This window comes from Bos grunniens, chromosome 21 (genome assembly GCF_055505025.1).
Source record: "Bos grunniens cultivar Pamir isolate PY7600 chromosome 21, Bosgru_T2T1.0, whole genome shotgun sequence".
NCBI classification, from domain to species: domain Eukaryota; kingdom Metazoa; phylum Chordata; class Mammalia; order Artiodactyla; family Bovidae; genus Bos; species Bos grunniens.
This window is the reverse complement of record NC_141185.1, coordinates 68,079,830-68,093,393: the sequence shown is the minus strand read 5'-3', so window position 1 is coordinate 68,093,393 and position 13,564 is coordinate 68,079,830. Positions and strand designations below refer to the sequence as shown.

The 13,564-nt window shown below is 41.1% G+C and overlaps 1 protein-coding gene across 15 annotated transcripts in view; it reads right to left on the bottom strand.

Annotated features, from left to right (window-relative positions):
* Window positions 1-12,983, bottom strand: part of UBE3A (ubiquitin protein ligase E3A) — a 96,852-nt gene extending 83,869 nt beyond the window's left edge. For 9 of the 15 annotated variants that reach the window (XM_086364911.1, XM_086364918.1, XM_086364907.1 and 6 more), the window contains exon 1: window positions 12,448-12,983. The gene's annotated coding sequence lies outside the window, so the exon portion shown is untranslated. Of the gene's footprint in view, window positions 1-10,448; window positions 10,525-12,447 lie in introns of those variants that run through there. The other 6 variants (XM_086364912.1, XM_086364922.1, XM_086364920.1 and 3 more) reach the window with 3 other exon arrangements.
* Window positions 12,984-13,564: the final 581 nt, after the last annotated feature.

The following is a 13,564-nucleotide window of genomic DNA, read 5'->3' as shown; positions in this document are numbered from 1 at the left end:
AAACAGTGGAAACAGTGTCAGACTTTATTTTTCTGGGCTCCAAAATCACTGCAGATGGTGATTGCAGCCATGAAATTAAAGGACGCTTACTCTTTGGAAGGAAAATTATGACCAACCTAGACAGCATATTCAAAAGCAGAGACATTACTTTGCCAACAAAGGTTCTTTTAGTCAAGGCTATGGTTTTTCCTGTGGTCATGTATGGATGTGAAAGTTGGACTGTGAAGAAGGCTGAGCGCCGAAGAATTGATGCTTTTGAACTATGGTGTTGGAGAAGACTCTTGAGAGTTCCTTGGACTGCAAGGAGAGCCAACCTGTCCATTCTGAAGGAGATCAGCCCTGGGATTTCTTTGGAAGGAATGATGCTAAAGCTGAAACTCCAGTACATTGGCCACCTCATGCGAAGAGTTGACTCATTGGAAAAGACTCTGACGCTGGGAGGGATTGGGGGCAGGAAGAGAAGGGGATGACAGAGGATGAGATGGCTAGATGGCATCACTGACTCAACGGACATGAGTCTGAGTGAACTCCGGGAGTTGGTGAGGGACAGGGAGGCCTGGTGTGCTGCGATTCATAGGGTCGCAAAGAGTCAGACACGACTGAGCGACTGATCTGATCTGATCTGTATGTCTAGTGGTCTTCCCTACTTTCTTCAATTGAAATCCGAATTCTGCAATAAGGAATTCATTGATGAGCCACAGTCAGCTTCTCGTCTTGTTTTGGTGACTCTATAGAGCTTCTCCATCTTCAGCTGCAAAAAATATAATCAATCTGATTTCAGCATTGTCCATCTGGTGATGTCCATGTGTAGAGCCTTCTCTTGTGTTGTTTGAATAGAGTGTTTGCTGTAACCAATGCGTTCTCTTGGCAAAACTGTTAGCCTTTGCCCTGATTCATTTTTTACTCCAAGGCCAAGCTTACTTTTTACTCCAGGTGTCTTCTGACTTCTTAATTTTGCATTCCAGTTAGTTCTAGAAAGTCTTGTAGGTTTTCATAGAACCATTCAACTTTAGCTTCTTTGGCATTAGTGGTTGGGGCATAGACTTGGAGTACTATGAAACTGAATGATTTACCTTGGAAATGAACAGAGATTATTCTGTCGTTTTTGAGACTGCACCCAAGTACTGCATTTCAGACTCTTTTTGTTGACTATGAGAGCTACTCTACTTCTTCTAAGGGATTCTTGCCCACAGTCTAAGCAGACTGAAATGCACTGGGTGAAAGGTTTGCAACAAGGAGATTGGATAGCTCAAAAAACTGAATACAGGCCAATACTGTTAGATGGTTCTAAAAAAGGAGAATGTGAGTCAAATCTGAGGAAGCAGAGAGAATATAGATCTCATGGGACCTTGTAGATCAATTAAGGATTCCCATTTTACTCTAAAAGCAACAGAAAGTCACAAAATAATTTTAAACAGTAACAAAATAAGACTTGTATTTTTAAAAGATCACTGGAGAAAGAATCAGTTGCTTACAATAATCTAAAAGACTTACAAACTATTAGTAGTGATGGGAGGTCCCCCAAGTTAATGGCTACAAAATCAACACCACCACTGATCAAATGTAATAGAAAAAAAAAAACCCTAAATATGCATAGACCAAATATCTAGGAATAAATTCAGTAAAGTGTAAAAAGAATATATAAAGAAAACTGTAAAATTCACAACAAATAAATGGCAATGTAAACTATGTCAATTCTCAAGTTAATACGCAATGCATTTCCCAATAATATCCCCAGAGAAACTTGATACACTGGTTTTAAATTCTTATGGAATATTTTATTCCATATATATTCCATATATATATTATTCCATATATGTTATGGATTATGGAAGAATCAAAGTCTAAGAAAAACAGCTCTGAAAATAAAAGAGTAAGTTCTGACTCACAGATTTCAAAGCTTAATATAAAGTTATTTGAAATAAAGTAATGCAGTAACAGTGCTTAAAGAAAATAAAATAAATTAAAACCAAACCCAAACATTTGGTAGCTGATACAGGTGATACTAAATAAAATTAATGAGGAAAGGATCCAATGCTTAATGCTGATACTAGTTTTTCATACACATACACAAAAAAAAAACCTGATTCCTAACTTCTTCCCAGACTGACCTAAATGCAAAAAGATAAATAACAAAAACCTCTCAATGATTAGCAGACAGTATTAAAATTAAAATTTTTAATTAAATTAAAAAATTAAAATCCAATAAAAACAGAAATCATAAAAGACTCATGAGCTTCAATTCAAAAACTGAAATATTATATCCCAGAAGATAATATCACAATGGATAATAAGTACCATTTTCTATGTTATTATTACTCTAATGACTAACCTTAACTCTCCTGGCTGCATTATAAGTTAAGAATGCTGGATGAGATGATCTCCAAGATCCTTTATAACCTAAGTGTTGTATAACAGTATCTTTTTTCCTTTTAAAACATTAATTCATGAAACATTTAAAACACATAGTAATAAATTCATATCCATATATCCAGGACCCAGAATTAATAAATCAGGCAAATTAAAATTAAAATGAGATATCATTTCACACCCATCAAATCTGCAAAAATGTTAAAATCTGACAATTTCAAGTTAGGCTAGGACACTAGAAAAAGAAATGTCCATATACTGCTGATGAGCATATACTGACGTTATAGAGAATAATTTAGCAACATCTAGTAAAGTTAAAGATATTCACAATCTATTTCCCAGCAGTTTCACTTCCATGAATCTTTCTACAAAGAAATACATGCACAAAGAAATGTATACCAATGATCACTGCAGCACTGCAGCAGAAAAGGAAACAACTCAAATATCCATTAACAGTGAGACACACATATTTGATATATTGTACAATGGAGTACTATACAGCAGTTAAACTAAATAAACTAGAGCTACATGTATCAACATACATATGCCAAAAAATAGAAAAAAAAATAAAAAATAAAAAACTGAAATATACACACAATACCACTTTGCAAAAATTTTAAAACACAAAATCCAACACCACATACATAATTCACAGATACAAGTACATATATACAGTAAAAGTATAAACAAGGGTATGAAATTCAAGAACCCCAGAATCATTATTACCTTAGGTAGAGAGAATAGGACTTGGGCATGAGGTGGCTACAAGTGAATATGTAAGACTGCATTTGTTTCTCAAAGGATCAAAATTTGCATAATTTATAGTTCTGAGTGGTGAGTAAATGAATATTTGCTCTATTATTTACTGTGTTTTAAATGTTTTAAAATATACACATATATTTTAAAAAGAACAAAGTGAACATATAATATCCAAGCTGAAAATTACCTTGGAGATCACCTAATCTAATCTGTTTCCTTTATAAAAAAAGAACTAAGGAAAGATGTTAGAATAAGAACACAAAATAAATACTATTGTAAATTATTGCCATTTTAAACACAGTAGGTAGCTAAACAAGCACATATAGGAATTAGATCTTAATTGTTTGAAAGAAAACCTTAGTAGGCTGAAGAGTGATCAGCTCCAATTTCTCAAAATCTGGTGCAGGCACACACACACACCCTCCTAGAAATGCCTTGTCAATTCAGGGCAAGCACAGGCAGTGAAGTGGGTCTCTGGCCCAAGCCCAGGCTGACCTCTAGTTCATCTTTACTTAAAATTATTTAAAAGTTCTGAAGCCTAGAGTTTATTAGCCCCAAGAGCTATCTAAAAGTAGTCCTGAACTAACTATAAAGTAGTTCATTTATCCAATACTTAGAAATATCTAGAAGATTACATGAAGAAAAAGAGCAAATATTTACTGTTTATGTCGAATTTTCAATCCATAAGTAAATAAATCATTTAATTTCAGATGAGATAAGTGACCTACCTATTTGCCAACTGAGAACCATCTATTTCTAAATTCACCCCTCCCTACCTTTCATCTACCCAAAAGATCAAAGAGGAATTTTGAGAGGGAGGGAGTAGATTGACTCTTCACTAAGTGAAACCCTAAGATTTTGCTTTTTCATTTTGAAGATAATTTGAAATATACTACACTGGGTAATAATTAAATTTAAAGAAATAGAAGACTTTAAATGAAGAAATCTAGTTTTAGGTATATAGAAGTCTAACATCAGTTCAGCTTTTCTATTACACTTAAATGTTCTCAATTTCAACATTATATCAACTTTTAAGAAGCAGTTCCATTTTACCAAGCACAATATACCCCTATGTTAGCTACCAATTTTATCCATTTAATTTTCTATTTTCCTTTTCTATCCTTTAAACATGTTTAATATGCCCTAGTCCATTTAGGCTGCTTATTTAACAAAATACCATAGACTGGATGGTGTATAAACAACAGAAATTTATTTCTCACAGTTCTGGAGCCAGAAGTCCAAATTAAAGCACCAACAGATTTGATATCTGGCGAGAATCAGCTTCCTGCTTCATAGATGATGGTCTTCTGGCTATATCCTCACAGGACAGAAAAAGGGAAGGAGCTCTTTGGAGTTTTTCAAATGGCACTAATTCCATCAGAAGGGCTCCATTCTGAAAACCTTATCACCTCCCAAAGGCCCCCACCACTTAATGCCATCACAATGGCAGCAGGGTGAGCAGGGGTGTTAGGAGGAGGGGTGTTAGGATTTCAATATATGAATGGGGGGTGAGGGGCAGTACAGAAACTCTCTCATAGCCACAGCAAAATGTATAAAAAATTTAATATGAATGAGGCAGCTTCACTAATTAGGAAAGCATCTCATTTCTAAAGAGCTCTACATTTGGATTATCTTTAACAGCATAGTTTTCCATAACCAACACAGAATACAACTCACCTCAGAAAACTAGAAAAATTTTATTTAATTATCCTTTGTGTGAAATAGGGTTTATCAATCAGTATACATGTCAAATATAACAGCTGCTGAAAAGACACCTTTTGTTTTTAATTCTCAAAACAAAAACTTAACTTATTAGCAAAGGTAAATATTTAGTATCCTTATTCATGGCACACCATAAATAAAATTCCTAAAAAAAATACCAAGGTAATAAGCTGGAAATTAACCTGCATTTCTCCCTGTGACCTATTAGTTCTATATAGAAAACACTGCTGAGCGTCTCATCCTTTCCCTTCCGAAGAACAGAATTACGCTTTACATATAAGAGATTAATAAAGTATTTTTTGGAAAGTATGAAGAAATTCCTATAGTGGTATCTGCAGTGCTAGAGCAATCATCTGAGAGGAAAGTAAAGAACATCACTTTTAGAAAGGGTGCTAGAGAGTACAAAGAAGTGACAAAATGTGACACTTGTCCATACAGAGTGGTACACACATAATCATTATATTATTCTCTGTACTGTCTGTATGTTTATCTGTATGTTTGGAAGGAAAATTCAGGATTTACTCTGCATCACAAAGAATATAAAAATAAATGAGTTAGCATATTGGCTGTATCTCACAAGGGCAATTTTTTTTTTAACTCAAAGATAATTGCTTTACAGTATTGCACTGGTTTCTATCAAACATCAACATGAATCAGCCATAGGTTGACCGATGCCCCGCCCACTTGAATATCTGTTTTAAAACAGGGTAAAAACTCATCTGCATGGGATAAATACATACACCTCCCCATTCCAGCCCTGTAGGTTGTTACAGAGCCCCATTAGAGTTCCCTGAGTCACACAGCAAATTCCCATTGGCTATGTATATATGGTAATAACGTTTCCACCTGATTCTCTCCACCACACCTCCCACCCTTTCCTTTCCCCCCATCCCCAAGCTGCATCGCTAAGTCTGTTTTCAACATCTGTGTCTCCATTGCTGCTCTGCAAATAGGGTCATCAGTACCATCTTTCTAGATTCCAAATACATGCTTTAGTATACAATAACTGTTTTTCTCTTTCTGACTTACTTCACTCTGTATAATAGGCTCTAGGTTCATCCACCTCATTAGGACTGACTCAAATGTGTGCCTTTTATGGCTGAGTAATATTCCCTTGTATATATGCACCACAGCTTCTTTATCCATTTATCTGTTGATGGCCCTCTAGGTTGCTTCCACGTCCTAGCTACCGTAAATAGGGCTGCAATCAACACTGGGTCACATGTGTCTTTTTTCAATTTTAGTTTCCTCAGGGTATATGCCTAGTAGTGGGATTGCTGGGTCATATGGTTTTATTCCTAGTTTTTTAAGGAATCTCCACACTGCTCCCCATAGTGGCTATATCAATTTACATTCCTCCCAACAGTACAAGAATTTTCTCCACACCCACTGCAGCATTTACTGTTTGTAGATTTTTTGATGATAGCACTCTGACAGGTCACAAGGGCAATTCTAAGAGTACCTTCTCACGTTCAAGAGGGAGGCTGCTGTCCATGTGCCACAACTAGAGCCTGCACACTCCAGAGCCCACATACCATAACTAGAGAAGCCACACAGCAGTGAAGACCCAACACAACCAAACCAGAAACAAAAAAAGAGGGAAGGCGCTGAGGTAGAAGTCTACTTGAACTTGAAATGGATAACCTGTTCTTTTTGATACAAGGAGACAAAAGTTATCAAATGAAAAATCATGGGTAAAGTAACTGGCAACATCTTCATTCAGCCTCCAGCTACATAATTTGTGTGCAGCACTACTTTTCTTAAATGTGAAATTTTGAATTACTGAAATTATGTAAAAAGGGCACCTATTAAGAACTAAAAAAGAGCTACAAGCCTACACACCACAAAGAGGTGAAAAAAAGTTTCATGTTTTATTTCTGTAACATAAAGGGATCTGTGCTTGACTAACCTCAACTGATACCAACGGGTACAAAAGATCAACTTCTGGAACACAATGAGAGAAAAGTCACCACAGTATTCTCCACACTGGCTAGCCAAGAGTTTCACTGAAAGAAGAGTTTTATCCTACTTGTGTAAGTGTTTAGAGCTCCTATACCACCACCTTCATGCTTTATTTGCAGCACAGATGCTGACTTTAATTAATGTGTGAAGTCTTACATAGGATTCTCTTCTACAATCCATATATGACAGAAGATTCCAGCAGCTTTCCTAAAACTGAACTTCAGGAATAATCTTATCTAGTAAGACACTAGGAAGATTGGAATAGGAAATCGCAACCCACTCCAGGATTCTTGTCTGGAAAATTCCATGGACAGAGGACCTTGGCAGACTTCAGTCCAAAGAGTCGCCAAGAGGAAGGACAGAACCATTGAGTAAAACCACAGTAAGATTCTGTCTCCAAAACTTTTTCTTTCAGGTCAACCTTATAATTCACTTATTATTATCACAAAAAGAGAGGTCAAAAGTAAAGCAAATTACAGAAGTGATTTGACTTTGGACTAACAATACTATTAAGATCTTCTGTTTATTTCTAATGTATTACCAAATATAAAATAAATTCACATACTAAGTACTTCCCCAAATAATATTTCTACGGAAAGGTTAAAAATTTAAGTAGAGAAAACATGAAAATATACCAAGGTTCCAATCACCTGTCCATTACTAATCAACTTGTTTTCTCGGGCAAATCACTAACTCAGTTATAAGGTCACTTTGTAGTTATGAATCTACTTTTTCGAGAATGATCTCATTTGAAAATCATAACCCTCAGAAACAAATCAAGTATCACCTTTACTTGACAGGAGAGCCAAGGCTTTGAATGCTAAATGGCTTGTTCATACCCACTAGGAAATTAGAGAAGAATGAACCCACGATCTTCTGACACCAAACTTAGTGTTTCTTCCTCCACATCAATGGTTCTCCACAGCTTCCGTTCATAGAACCTGTGGAGACTCTGAAGCACTTAGAATTTCATATATAATTTTAGGATGTTCACAGTCACAAGACTTAGAATCAAGCAGTAATAACTGTCAGCTAAATTTCATGTGCAAAATGTAGTAGTCAAAAAAGAAAATACTAGCCTTACTTCTTTTTCAAATAGACCTGTACTTCATGATCTTCTTTTAACTTCCTATCCATAATGCTATTTATATGTTAAAGATAAGAGATAACTTAGATCAAAGCACTGTAAGTGACATTTCTGAGATTAAATGAAAAGTTAGCAAAGAAATTTATCATGTATTTATTAATAAGCCACCTCATTAAAAATCTGTTTAACTAGAATCTTTAAGTATTTCAAACATTGCACATTTTGAACATAGGATATAGGCTTGTATATTACCACTACTTCCACTTACTACAATTTTTCTTTATTTCCTATATTAGAAGAAAAAGTCCCATTTCCTCCAGTAACTGCTATGGTCAGAAAAGGCATCTTGTTGAAGGCTGTTTTCTACTAATATCATGTGTGTGTGCTGTCATATTGTTGACCCCATGGACTGTAGACAGCCAGGCTCCTCAGTCCATGGAATTTTCCAGGCAAGAATACTGGAGTGGGTTGCCATTTCCTACTCCAGGGCATCTTCCCAACCCCTGTTTCTTGGGTCTCCTGCATTGGCAGGCAGATTCTTTACCACTATGCCACTTGGGCAGTGATATTCTACTAATGGTATGATATTCTACTAATATTATCAGATCAGATCAGTCGCTCAGTCGTGTTCGTCTCTTTGCAACCCCATGAATCACAGCACGCCAGGCCTCCCTGTCCATCACCAATTCCCGGAGTTCACTCAGACTCACGTCCATCGAGTCAGTGATGCCATCCAGCCATCTCATCCTCTGTCGGCCCCTTCTCCTCTTGCCCCCCAATCCCTCCCAGCATCAGAGTCTTTTCCAATGAGTCAACTCTATTATAGAAAACATGTAACTGCAAAAAGGTGGGTGAGTATTCTCAAAGCCAAGTTTAACACTCCTCCCAACAGACAGGACAAAACAGTACCATTGTGTGCAGAGTCCTGAACTAGGGTCCAGAGGCTCAAAATGTGCCCTGGCTCTGCCACCTGGTGACTTTAAGAAAATCATTTTAAAGGTCTGCAATTCAATTTCCTCATGTATAAAACAAGAATAGCCCCACTTAGGCCTACAATGGGCTTCCCCGATAGCTCAGTTGGTAAAGAATCCACCTGCAATGCAGGAGACCCCGGTTCGATTCCTGGGTCAGGAAGATCCCCTGGAGAAGGGATAGGCTACCCACTCCAGTATTCTTGGGTCTCCCTTGTGGCTCAGCTGGTAAAGAATCCGCCTCCAATTGTGGAGACCTGGGTTTGATCCCTGGGTTGGGAAGATCCCCTAGAGAAGGGAAAGGCTACTCACTCCAGTATTCTGGCCCGGAGAACTCCATGGACTGTATAATCCATGGGGTCGCAAAGAATCAGATACAACTGAGTGACTTTCATTTTCAGGCCTACAACTCCTATGAATTTATAACCAGATGACAGAATGACAATCATCTCAGAAAAATACCAGAGTACAAACAGGCAACTGCCAAAGTAAGTTTATTTTCTTTATACATATACATACACACACACACACACACACACACACACACTATGTGCCAGATTGGAGTGGAGGATTAGGACTGAAATATGAAGAATCTAACATGTGACAAGACAGTATATAAAGGAAGGAGTGCAGCAATATTCTTTAGAAAAGAGCTGGGAGGAGGAGGCGTTGAGTCCACAGACCTGCCGAAGGATTAGAAGGGCGCCAGGAGAATGTAGTTCCATTATTTGACAGACTTTCACAAAACATGGTGTTATGTGGAGGAGGTCACTAGGACTGCGCACTTTCAAAAGACAGAGACATAAGTCTTGTCTTTATAGTCCTTACACCTAGCTCAGCTCAGAGTAGCCACAGTAGATGCCTAATAAATGTTAGCTAACTATTTACTGATAACTAAGTCACCCATACTCTGGTCACACACTCCCTGGTAAACAACAGGAGTCCTTGCCCTTAAAGACTGAGTTCAAAACCAGTGAGCAAGAAAAACAATGTAGAGGATAATATGCTAGAGTCCACTATAGATAAGGTGATTTAAAAACATTTAGAAAAACTGAGCAGGAAGACGTCAAAGGATATTACTTCCACGTGCCTATGTGATGGGCATTTCACGTACTTTAACCCTCACAACTCTAAGCTTCACCACCCCATTTTACAGATGACAAAACTTGCAGCTCAAAATTAAGTCACTTGTTAAGTGTCAGACAACTAGAGAAAGCCAGAATCAGAAGCAGGATCTAATTCCAAAGCTATTTTCACTATACACACCATAAGGTCTTTGGTTTTTAGACTTTACATTTGTAGTGGAGAGAGAGCACGGACTGCCAAAATCAGCCAAACCTTTGTTGTCCTGAATCATCATGAAAAGAGCATCTAAGACTTTACCCAAGCATTTTAACTGAAAAAAAAATCACTTCTGAAAATCTGTCTTCATAAAAATAAGAAAAATTTTTAATAGCTGCATATGTACTTAATGTCATGTTTCTACATTTTGACCTATACAAGTATTGGTCTAAACAAAAGGGCAAAACATGACTGAAGAACATAACAAGCAATCATTTAAGAAAACAGAAACTTACTTGTAAGTACCATTTCAAGTGCTCAGGTTGAAAAATGTAGGTTTTGATCCAAAGTTTTGGATTATTCCACTGACTGCATATTGAGAGAAACAATAAATTACTCCAAATATTTAGGGGAGAGAGGACTGTTTTTGGAGGGGAGAGTGGAGGAGTCATTTAGAAACGATCTATAGTGTGGGGAATAAGACTGATTAAATGTTACATGTCAGAGACACCAGTTAGGCACCCAATAAATCCTGTTAAATGGGCTGGGCAAGTGGGATGACAAAGTATCTTCCTTTCACTTCTGACTGACTACACAAGTTATTTTTTGAAACATGAAAAAAAAAAAAAAAAAAAACCCGGCAAATTTAAGAAATATTAAAGAAAAGCAGCTCATAAAACTTGTGAAAAGGAATTACAATATTGTAATTTGCATCTCTGTGTAAAGCTAAAACTCCTCAGTAACCCAGCAATATCAGAGGATGGTGTACATGCTACTAACCACATTAATGCTAGTTAGCAAATACTGACACAGTAAGACTTTCATAGTTTACATTGTAATTTTATAAACAGACATCATTATTTCTTGAAGCCACCTCTTGTTTCTGTTCTGTCATGATTACCAGCTTAACGGGGTTCTGGTCATTCTTAGGGCTTTATCAGCACCATCATTAATATTCATTTCATTAAAAATGTGATATGTAGCTCAGATTTATAAGCAGGATCTAATTCTAAAGTTATTTCCACTTCTTTTTATCTTCCTAAACTTTTTCACGTGGTTTACAAAACAATCTCTTAGGTAAGGGTACTTACTAGTCAAGAGGTGTGAGATAAACACTTCTCATCCTTCTTGTCCAATTCATTTGACATGATTTACTGGGTACTTCAAGTGCATTTCACAGGAAACTTTTTAACAGGTGCACTTCTGAAGTTTAGGTCATTTCCATTTAAACCTCCCTTCTCCGCGCCCCCCCCCCACGCCCCCGCCAAAAATCTGGAGTAATTTCCTTTTCTTCAATATTGCAGACAGTGGAATGATCCGAAATTATGGGTCATACCCGAATTCCCTTCTGATTGATGGAAGGTAACTTTGGACTGTAAATCCCCCATATGCCATTAATTTACCTTTTCAGCAGCACCCTAACCACTTACTAAGTATAATACCAAACAGGCTTTGTAATTATTTTTTAACATGTGCACAGGATTTTTCAAAAAAATTCGGAAACTAAATTATCTTTCAAAGATCCTAAGACTAACCAAACAGCGTCCATATTAAAATTACTTTTAACAATTTTATGGACTAAAACTAAAACGTCTGTCGCATTAACAGCAAAACCCTCCAACACCATTACGAGTCCCTTTTATTTTCACAACTGGAAAAAAAGCGGGGCGGGGGAGGGGGGGGGCGCTGAAGGTTTGCATTTAATGTTTCCAGCAAACCCAGTAGCTCAGGTTTAATTTCAGAATCGCGATGAGTTCTGAGGACACAATCCTTACGCTTGATTTACCACTTCATTCGCCCTCCCTCCCCAAGAGTCCACCCCTCAAAAACCCCAACCCGCCAAACCACACATCTAAACACTTCTTCACCCGTAAGGCCCAAACCCCGAAAACGGCCAGAGTCAGAGCTCCCCTAGGGCGGAGGAGGCCAGCCGGCCCGTAGCCCTGGGCCCGGGCCGGAGGGGCGAGCCCGCTCGGAGAAGGGCCACCTACCGACTGCCCGCACGCCCCGCCCCGGGCCCGCTCGCGTCCTCTCGGGCGACGAAACCCTCCCTCCGGCGGCGCCCAGCCAGTACTGACAGTCACGGTGGCCGCCGCGGCGGGCAGAAAGAGGCCTAGTCCTGGCACCGGCCTCTCCAGACCGCGCGCGCCCTGCGCACCCGCCCCGGAGGCGGCGGGCGTCCCTGCCCTCGCCGGGGCCGGCCCCGCAGGGCACTCGGGCGGCCGCGGGGACAAAGCGGGCGCCGCCGGCCCGGGCCCGTCCTCCTCGGCGCAGGCCGTCCTCGGCCGCACTGACCTGTCGTCGCCCCCGCGCCTGGGCCACGGCCCCCGCAGCAGCGGCCGCCTCGCTGGTCGTCGTCGCCCTCGCCCGCCGCCTCCGCCCGCCACCGCCTCGTTCCCTGTCGCTGCCGCCACCGCCGGCGCTCATGCGGGACCCGCGCTTCGTTCTCCGGAGTCCGAGACCGGGAAAGGGGGCGCAGCGGCCGCAAAAAGCCCCGCGCCCGCCGCCCGCCGCCGCTCCACCGCTGTCCGTCCGCACCGGGGGTCACAGGGCCCGCCCGCGGGGCTCAGAGCGAGCGCAGAGGGGCCCTCCTGTAAGGATCGGAGGAGCCGAGGGAGGCGCCGCCGCCCGCGGGTTCAGCGCCCGTCGGCAGAAGCGAAGCGCAAGTCGGCGCGGCGGCGGATGGCGAGCGCCCGAGCCGGCGGAGGGCTACGCAGAGGCGGGGTGCGCAAGTGAGCGGAGGGCGCTGTGTCGATGCTCTCGCGAAGGCGAGTCGGGCTCTACCTCTCCTGCAGTCACCCCGAGCCGAGCGCCACCATCTTGGAAAAAACGCGGATCTCGCGGCCGCGGCGCAAGCCGGGAGGACTGGCTGGGCGGGCCGAGTATCCCGGCAGGCAGCGCGCACCTCCTGGCCCGGCGAGGGCTCCCTGCCTGGACGCAGGGGCGCGGGGCGGAGCCGGGGCGCGCGCGGGAGGGCGCTGCGCTCTACTCCGCCCCAAATCGTCGGCTCCGCCCCCCTCCTGCTTGCCGTCGTCGCAGCGCAAAGGCGGCTGGGAAAGGGAAGTGGCTCGCTGGCTGCTCCTCGCAGTCCCACCAGGGACGGTCGCCATCTTTGCACCGAGGAGAGGGGGCAGTTCCTCTTTAAAGCCCCTGCGGTCTGTTCCCTGACAGAAAGCAGGCGGTACACTTGGGACATCCCCTGGAGCCCTCCGGACTGTTGGAGAGCCCTGTGGGCTATCTAACCAGGAAACGTGCTTGAAGTTGGACGTTCCCGATTTTGTTGGGAAATCGCTTCTGAAATTTCGCCAAGCGGTTTTGGTAGCTGCCAACCTCACAGTGGGACAGAGCCCTTCATAGCCTAGGTCGCCGACCCCGACCCCTTTGTGCTTTGAGTTGCTTTTGTAAACATTGC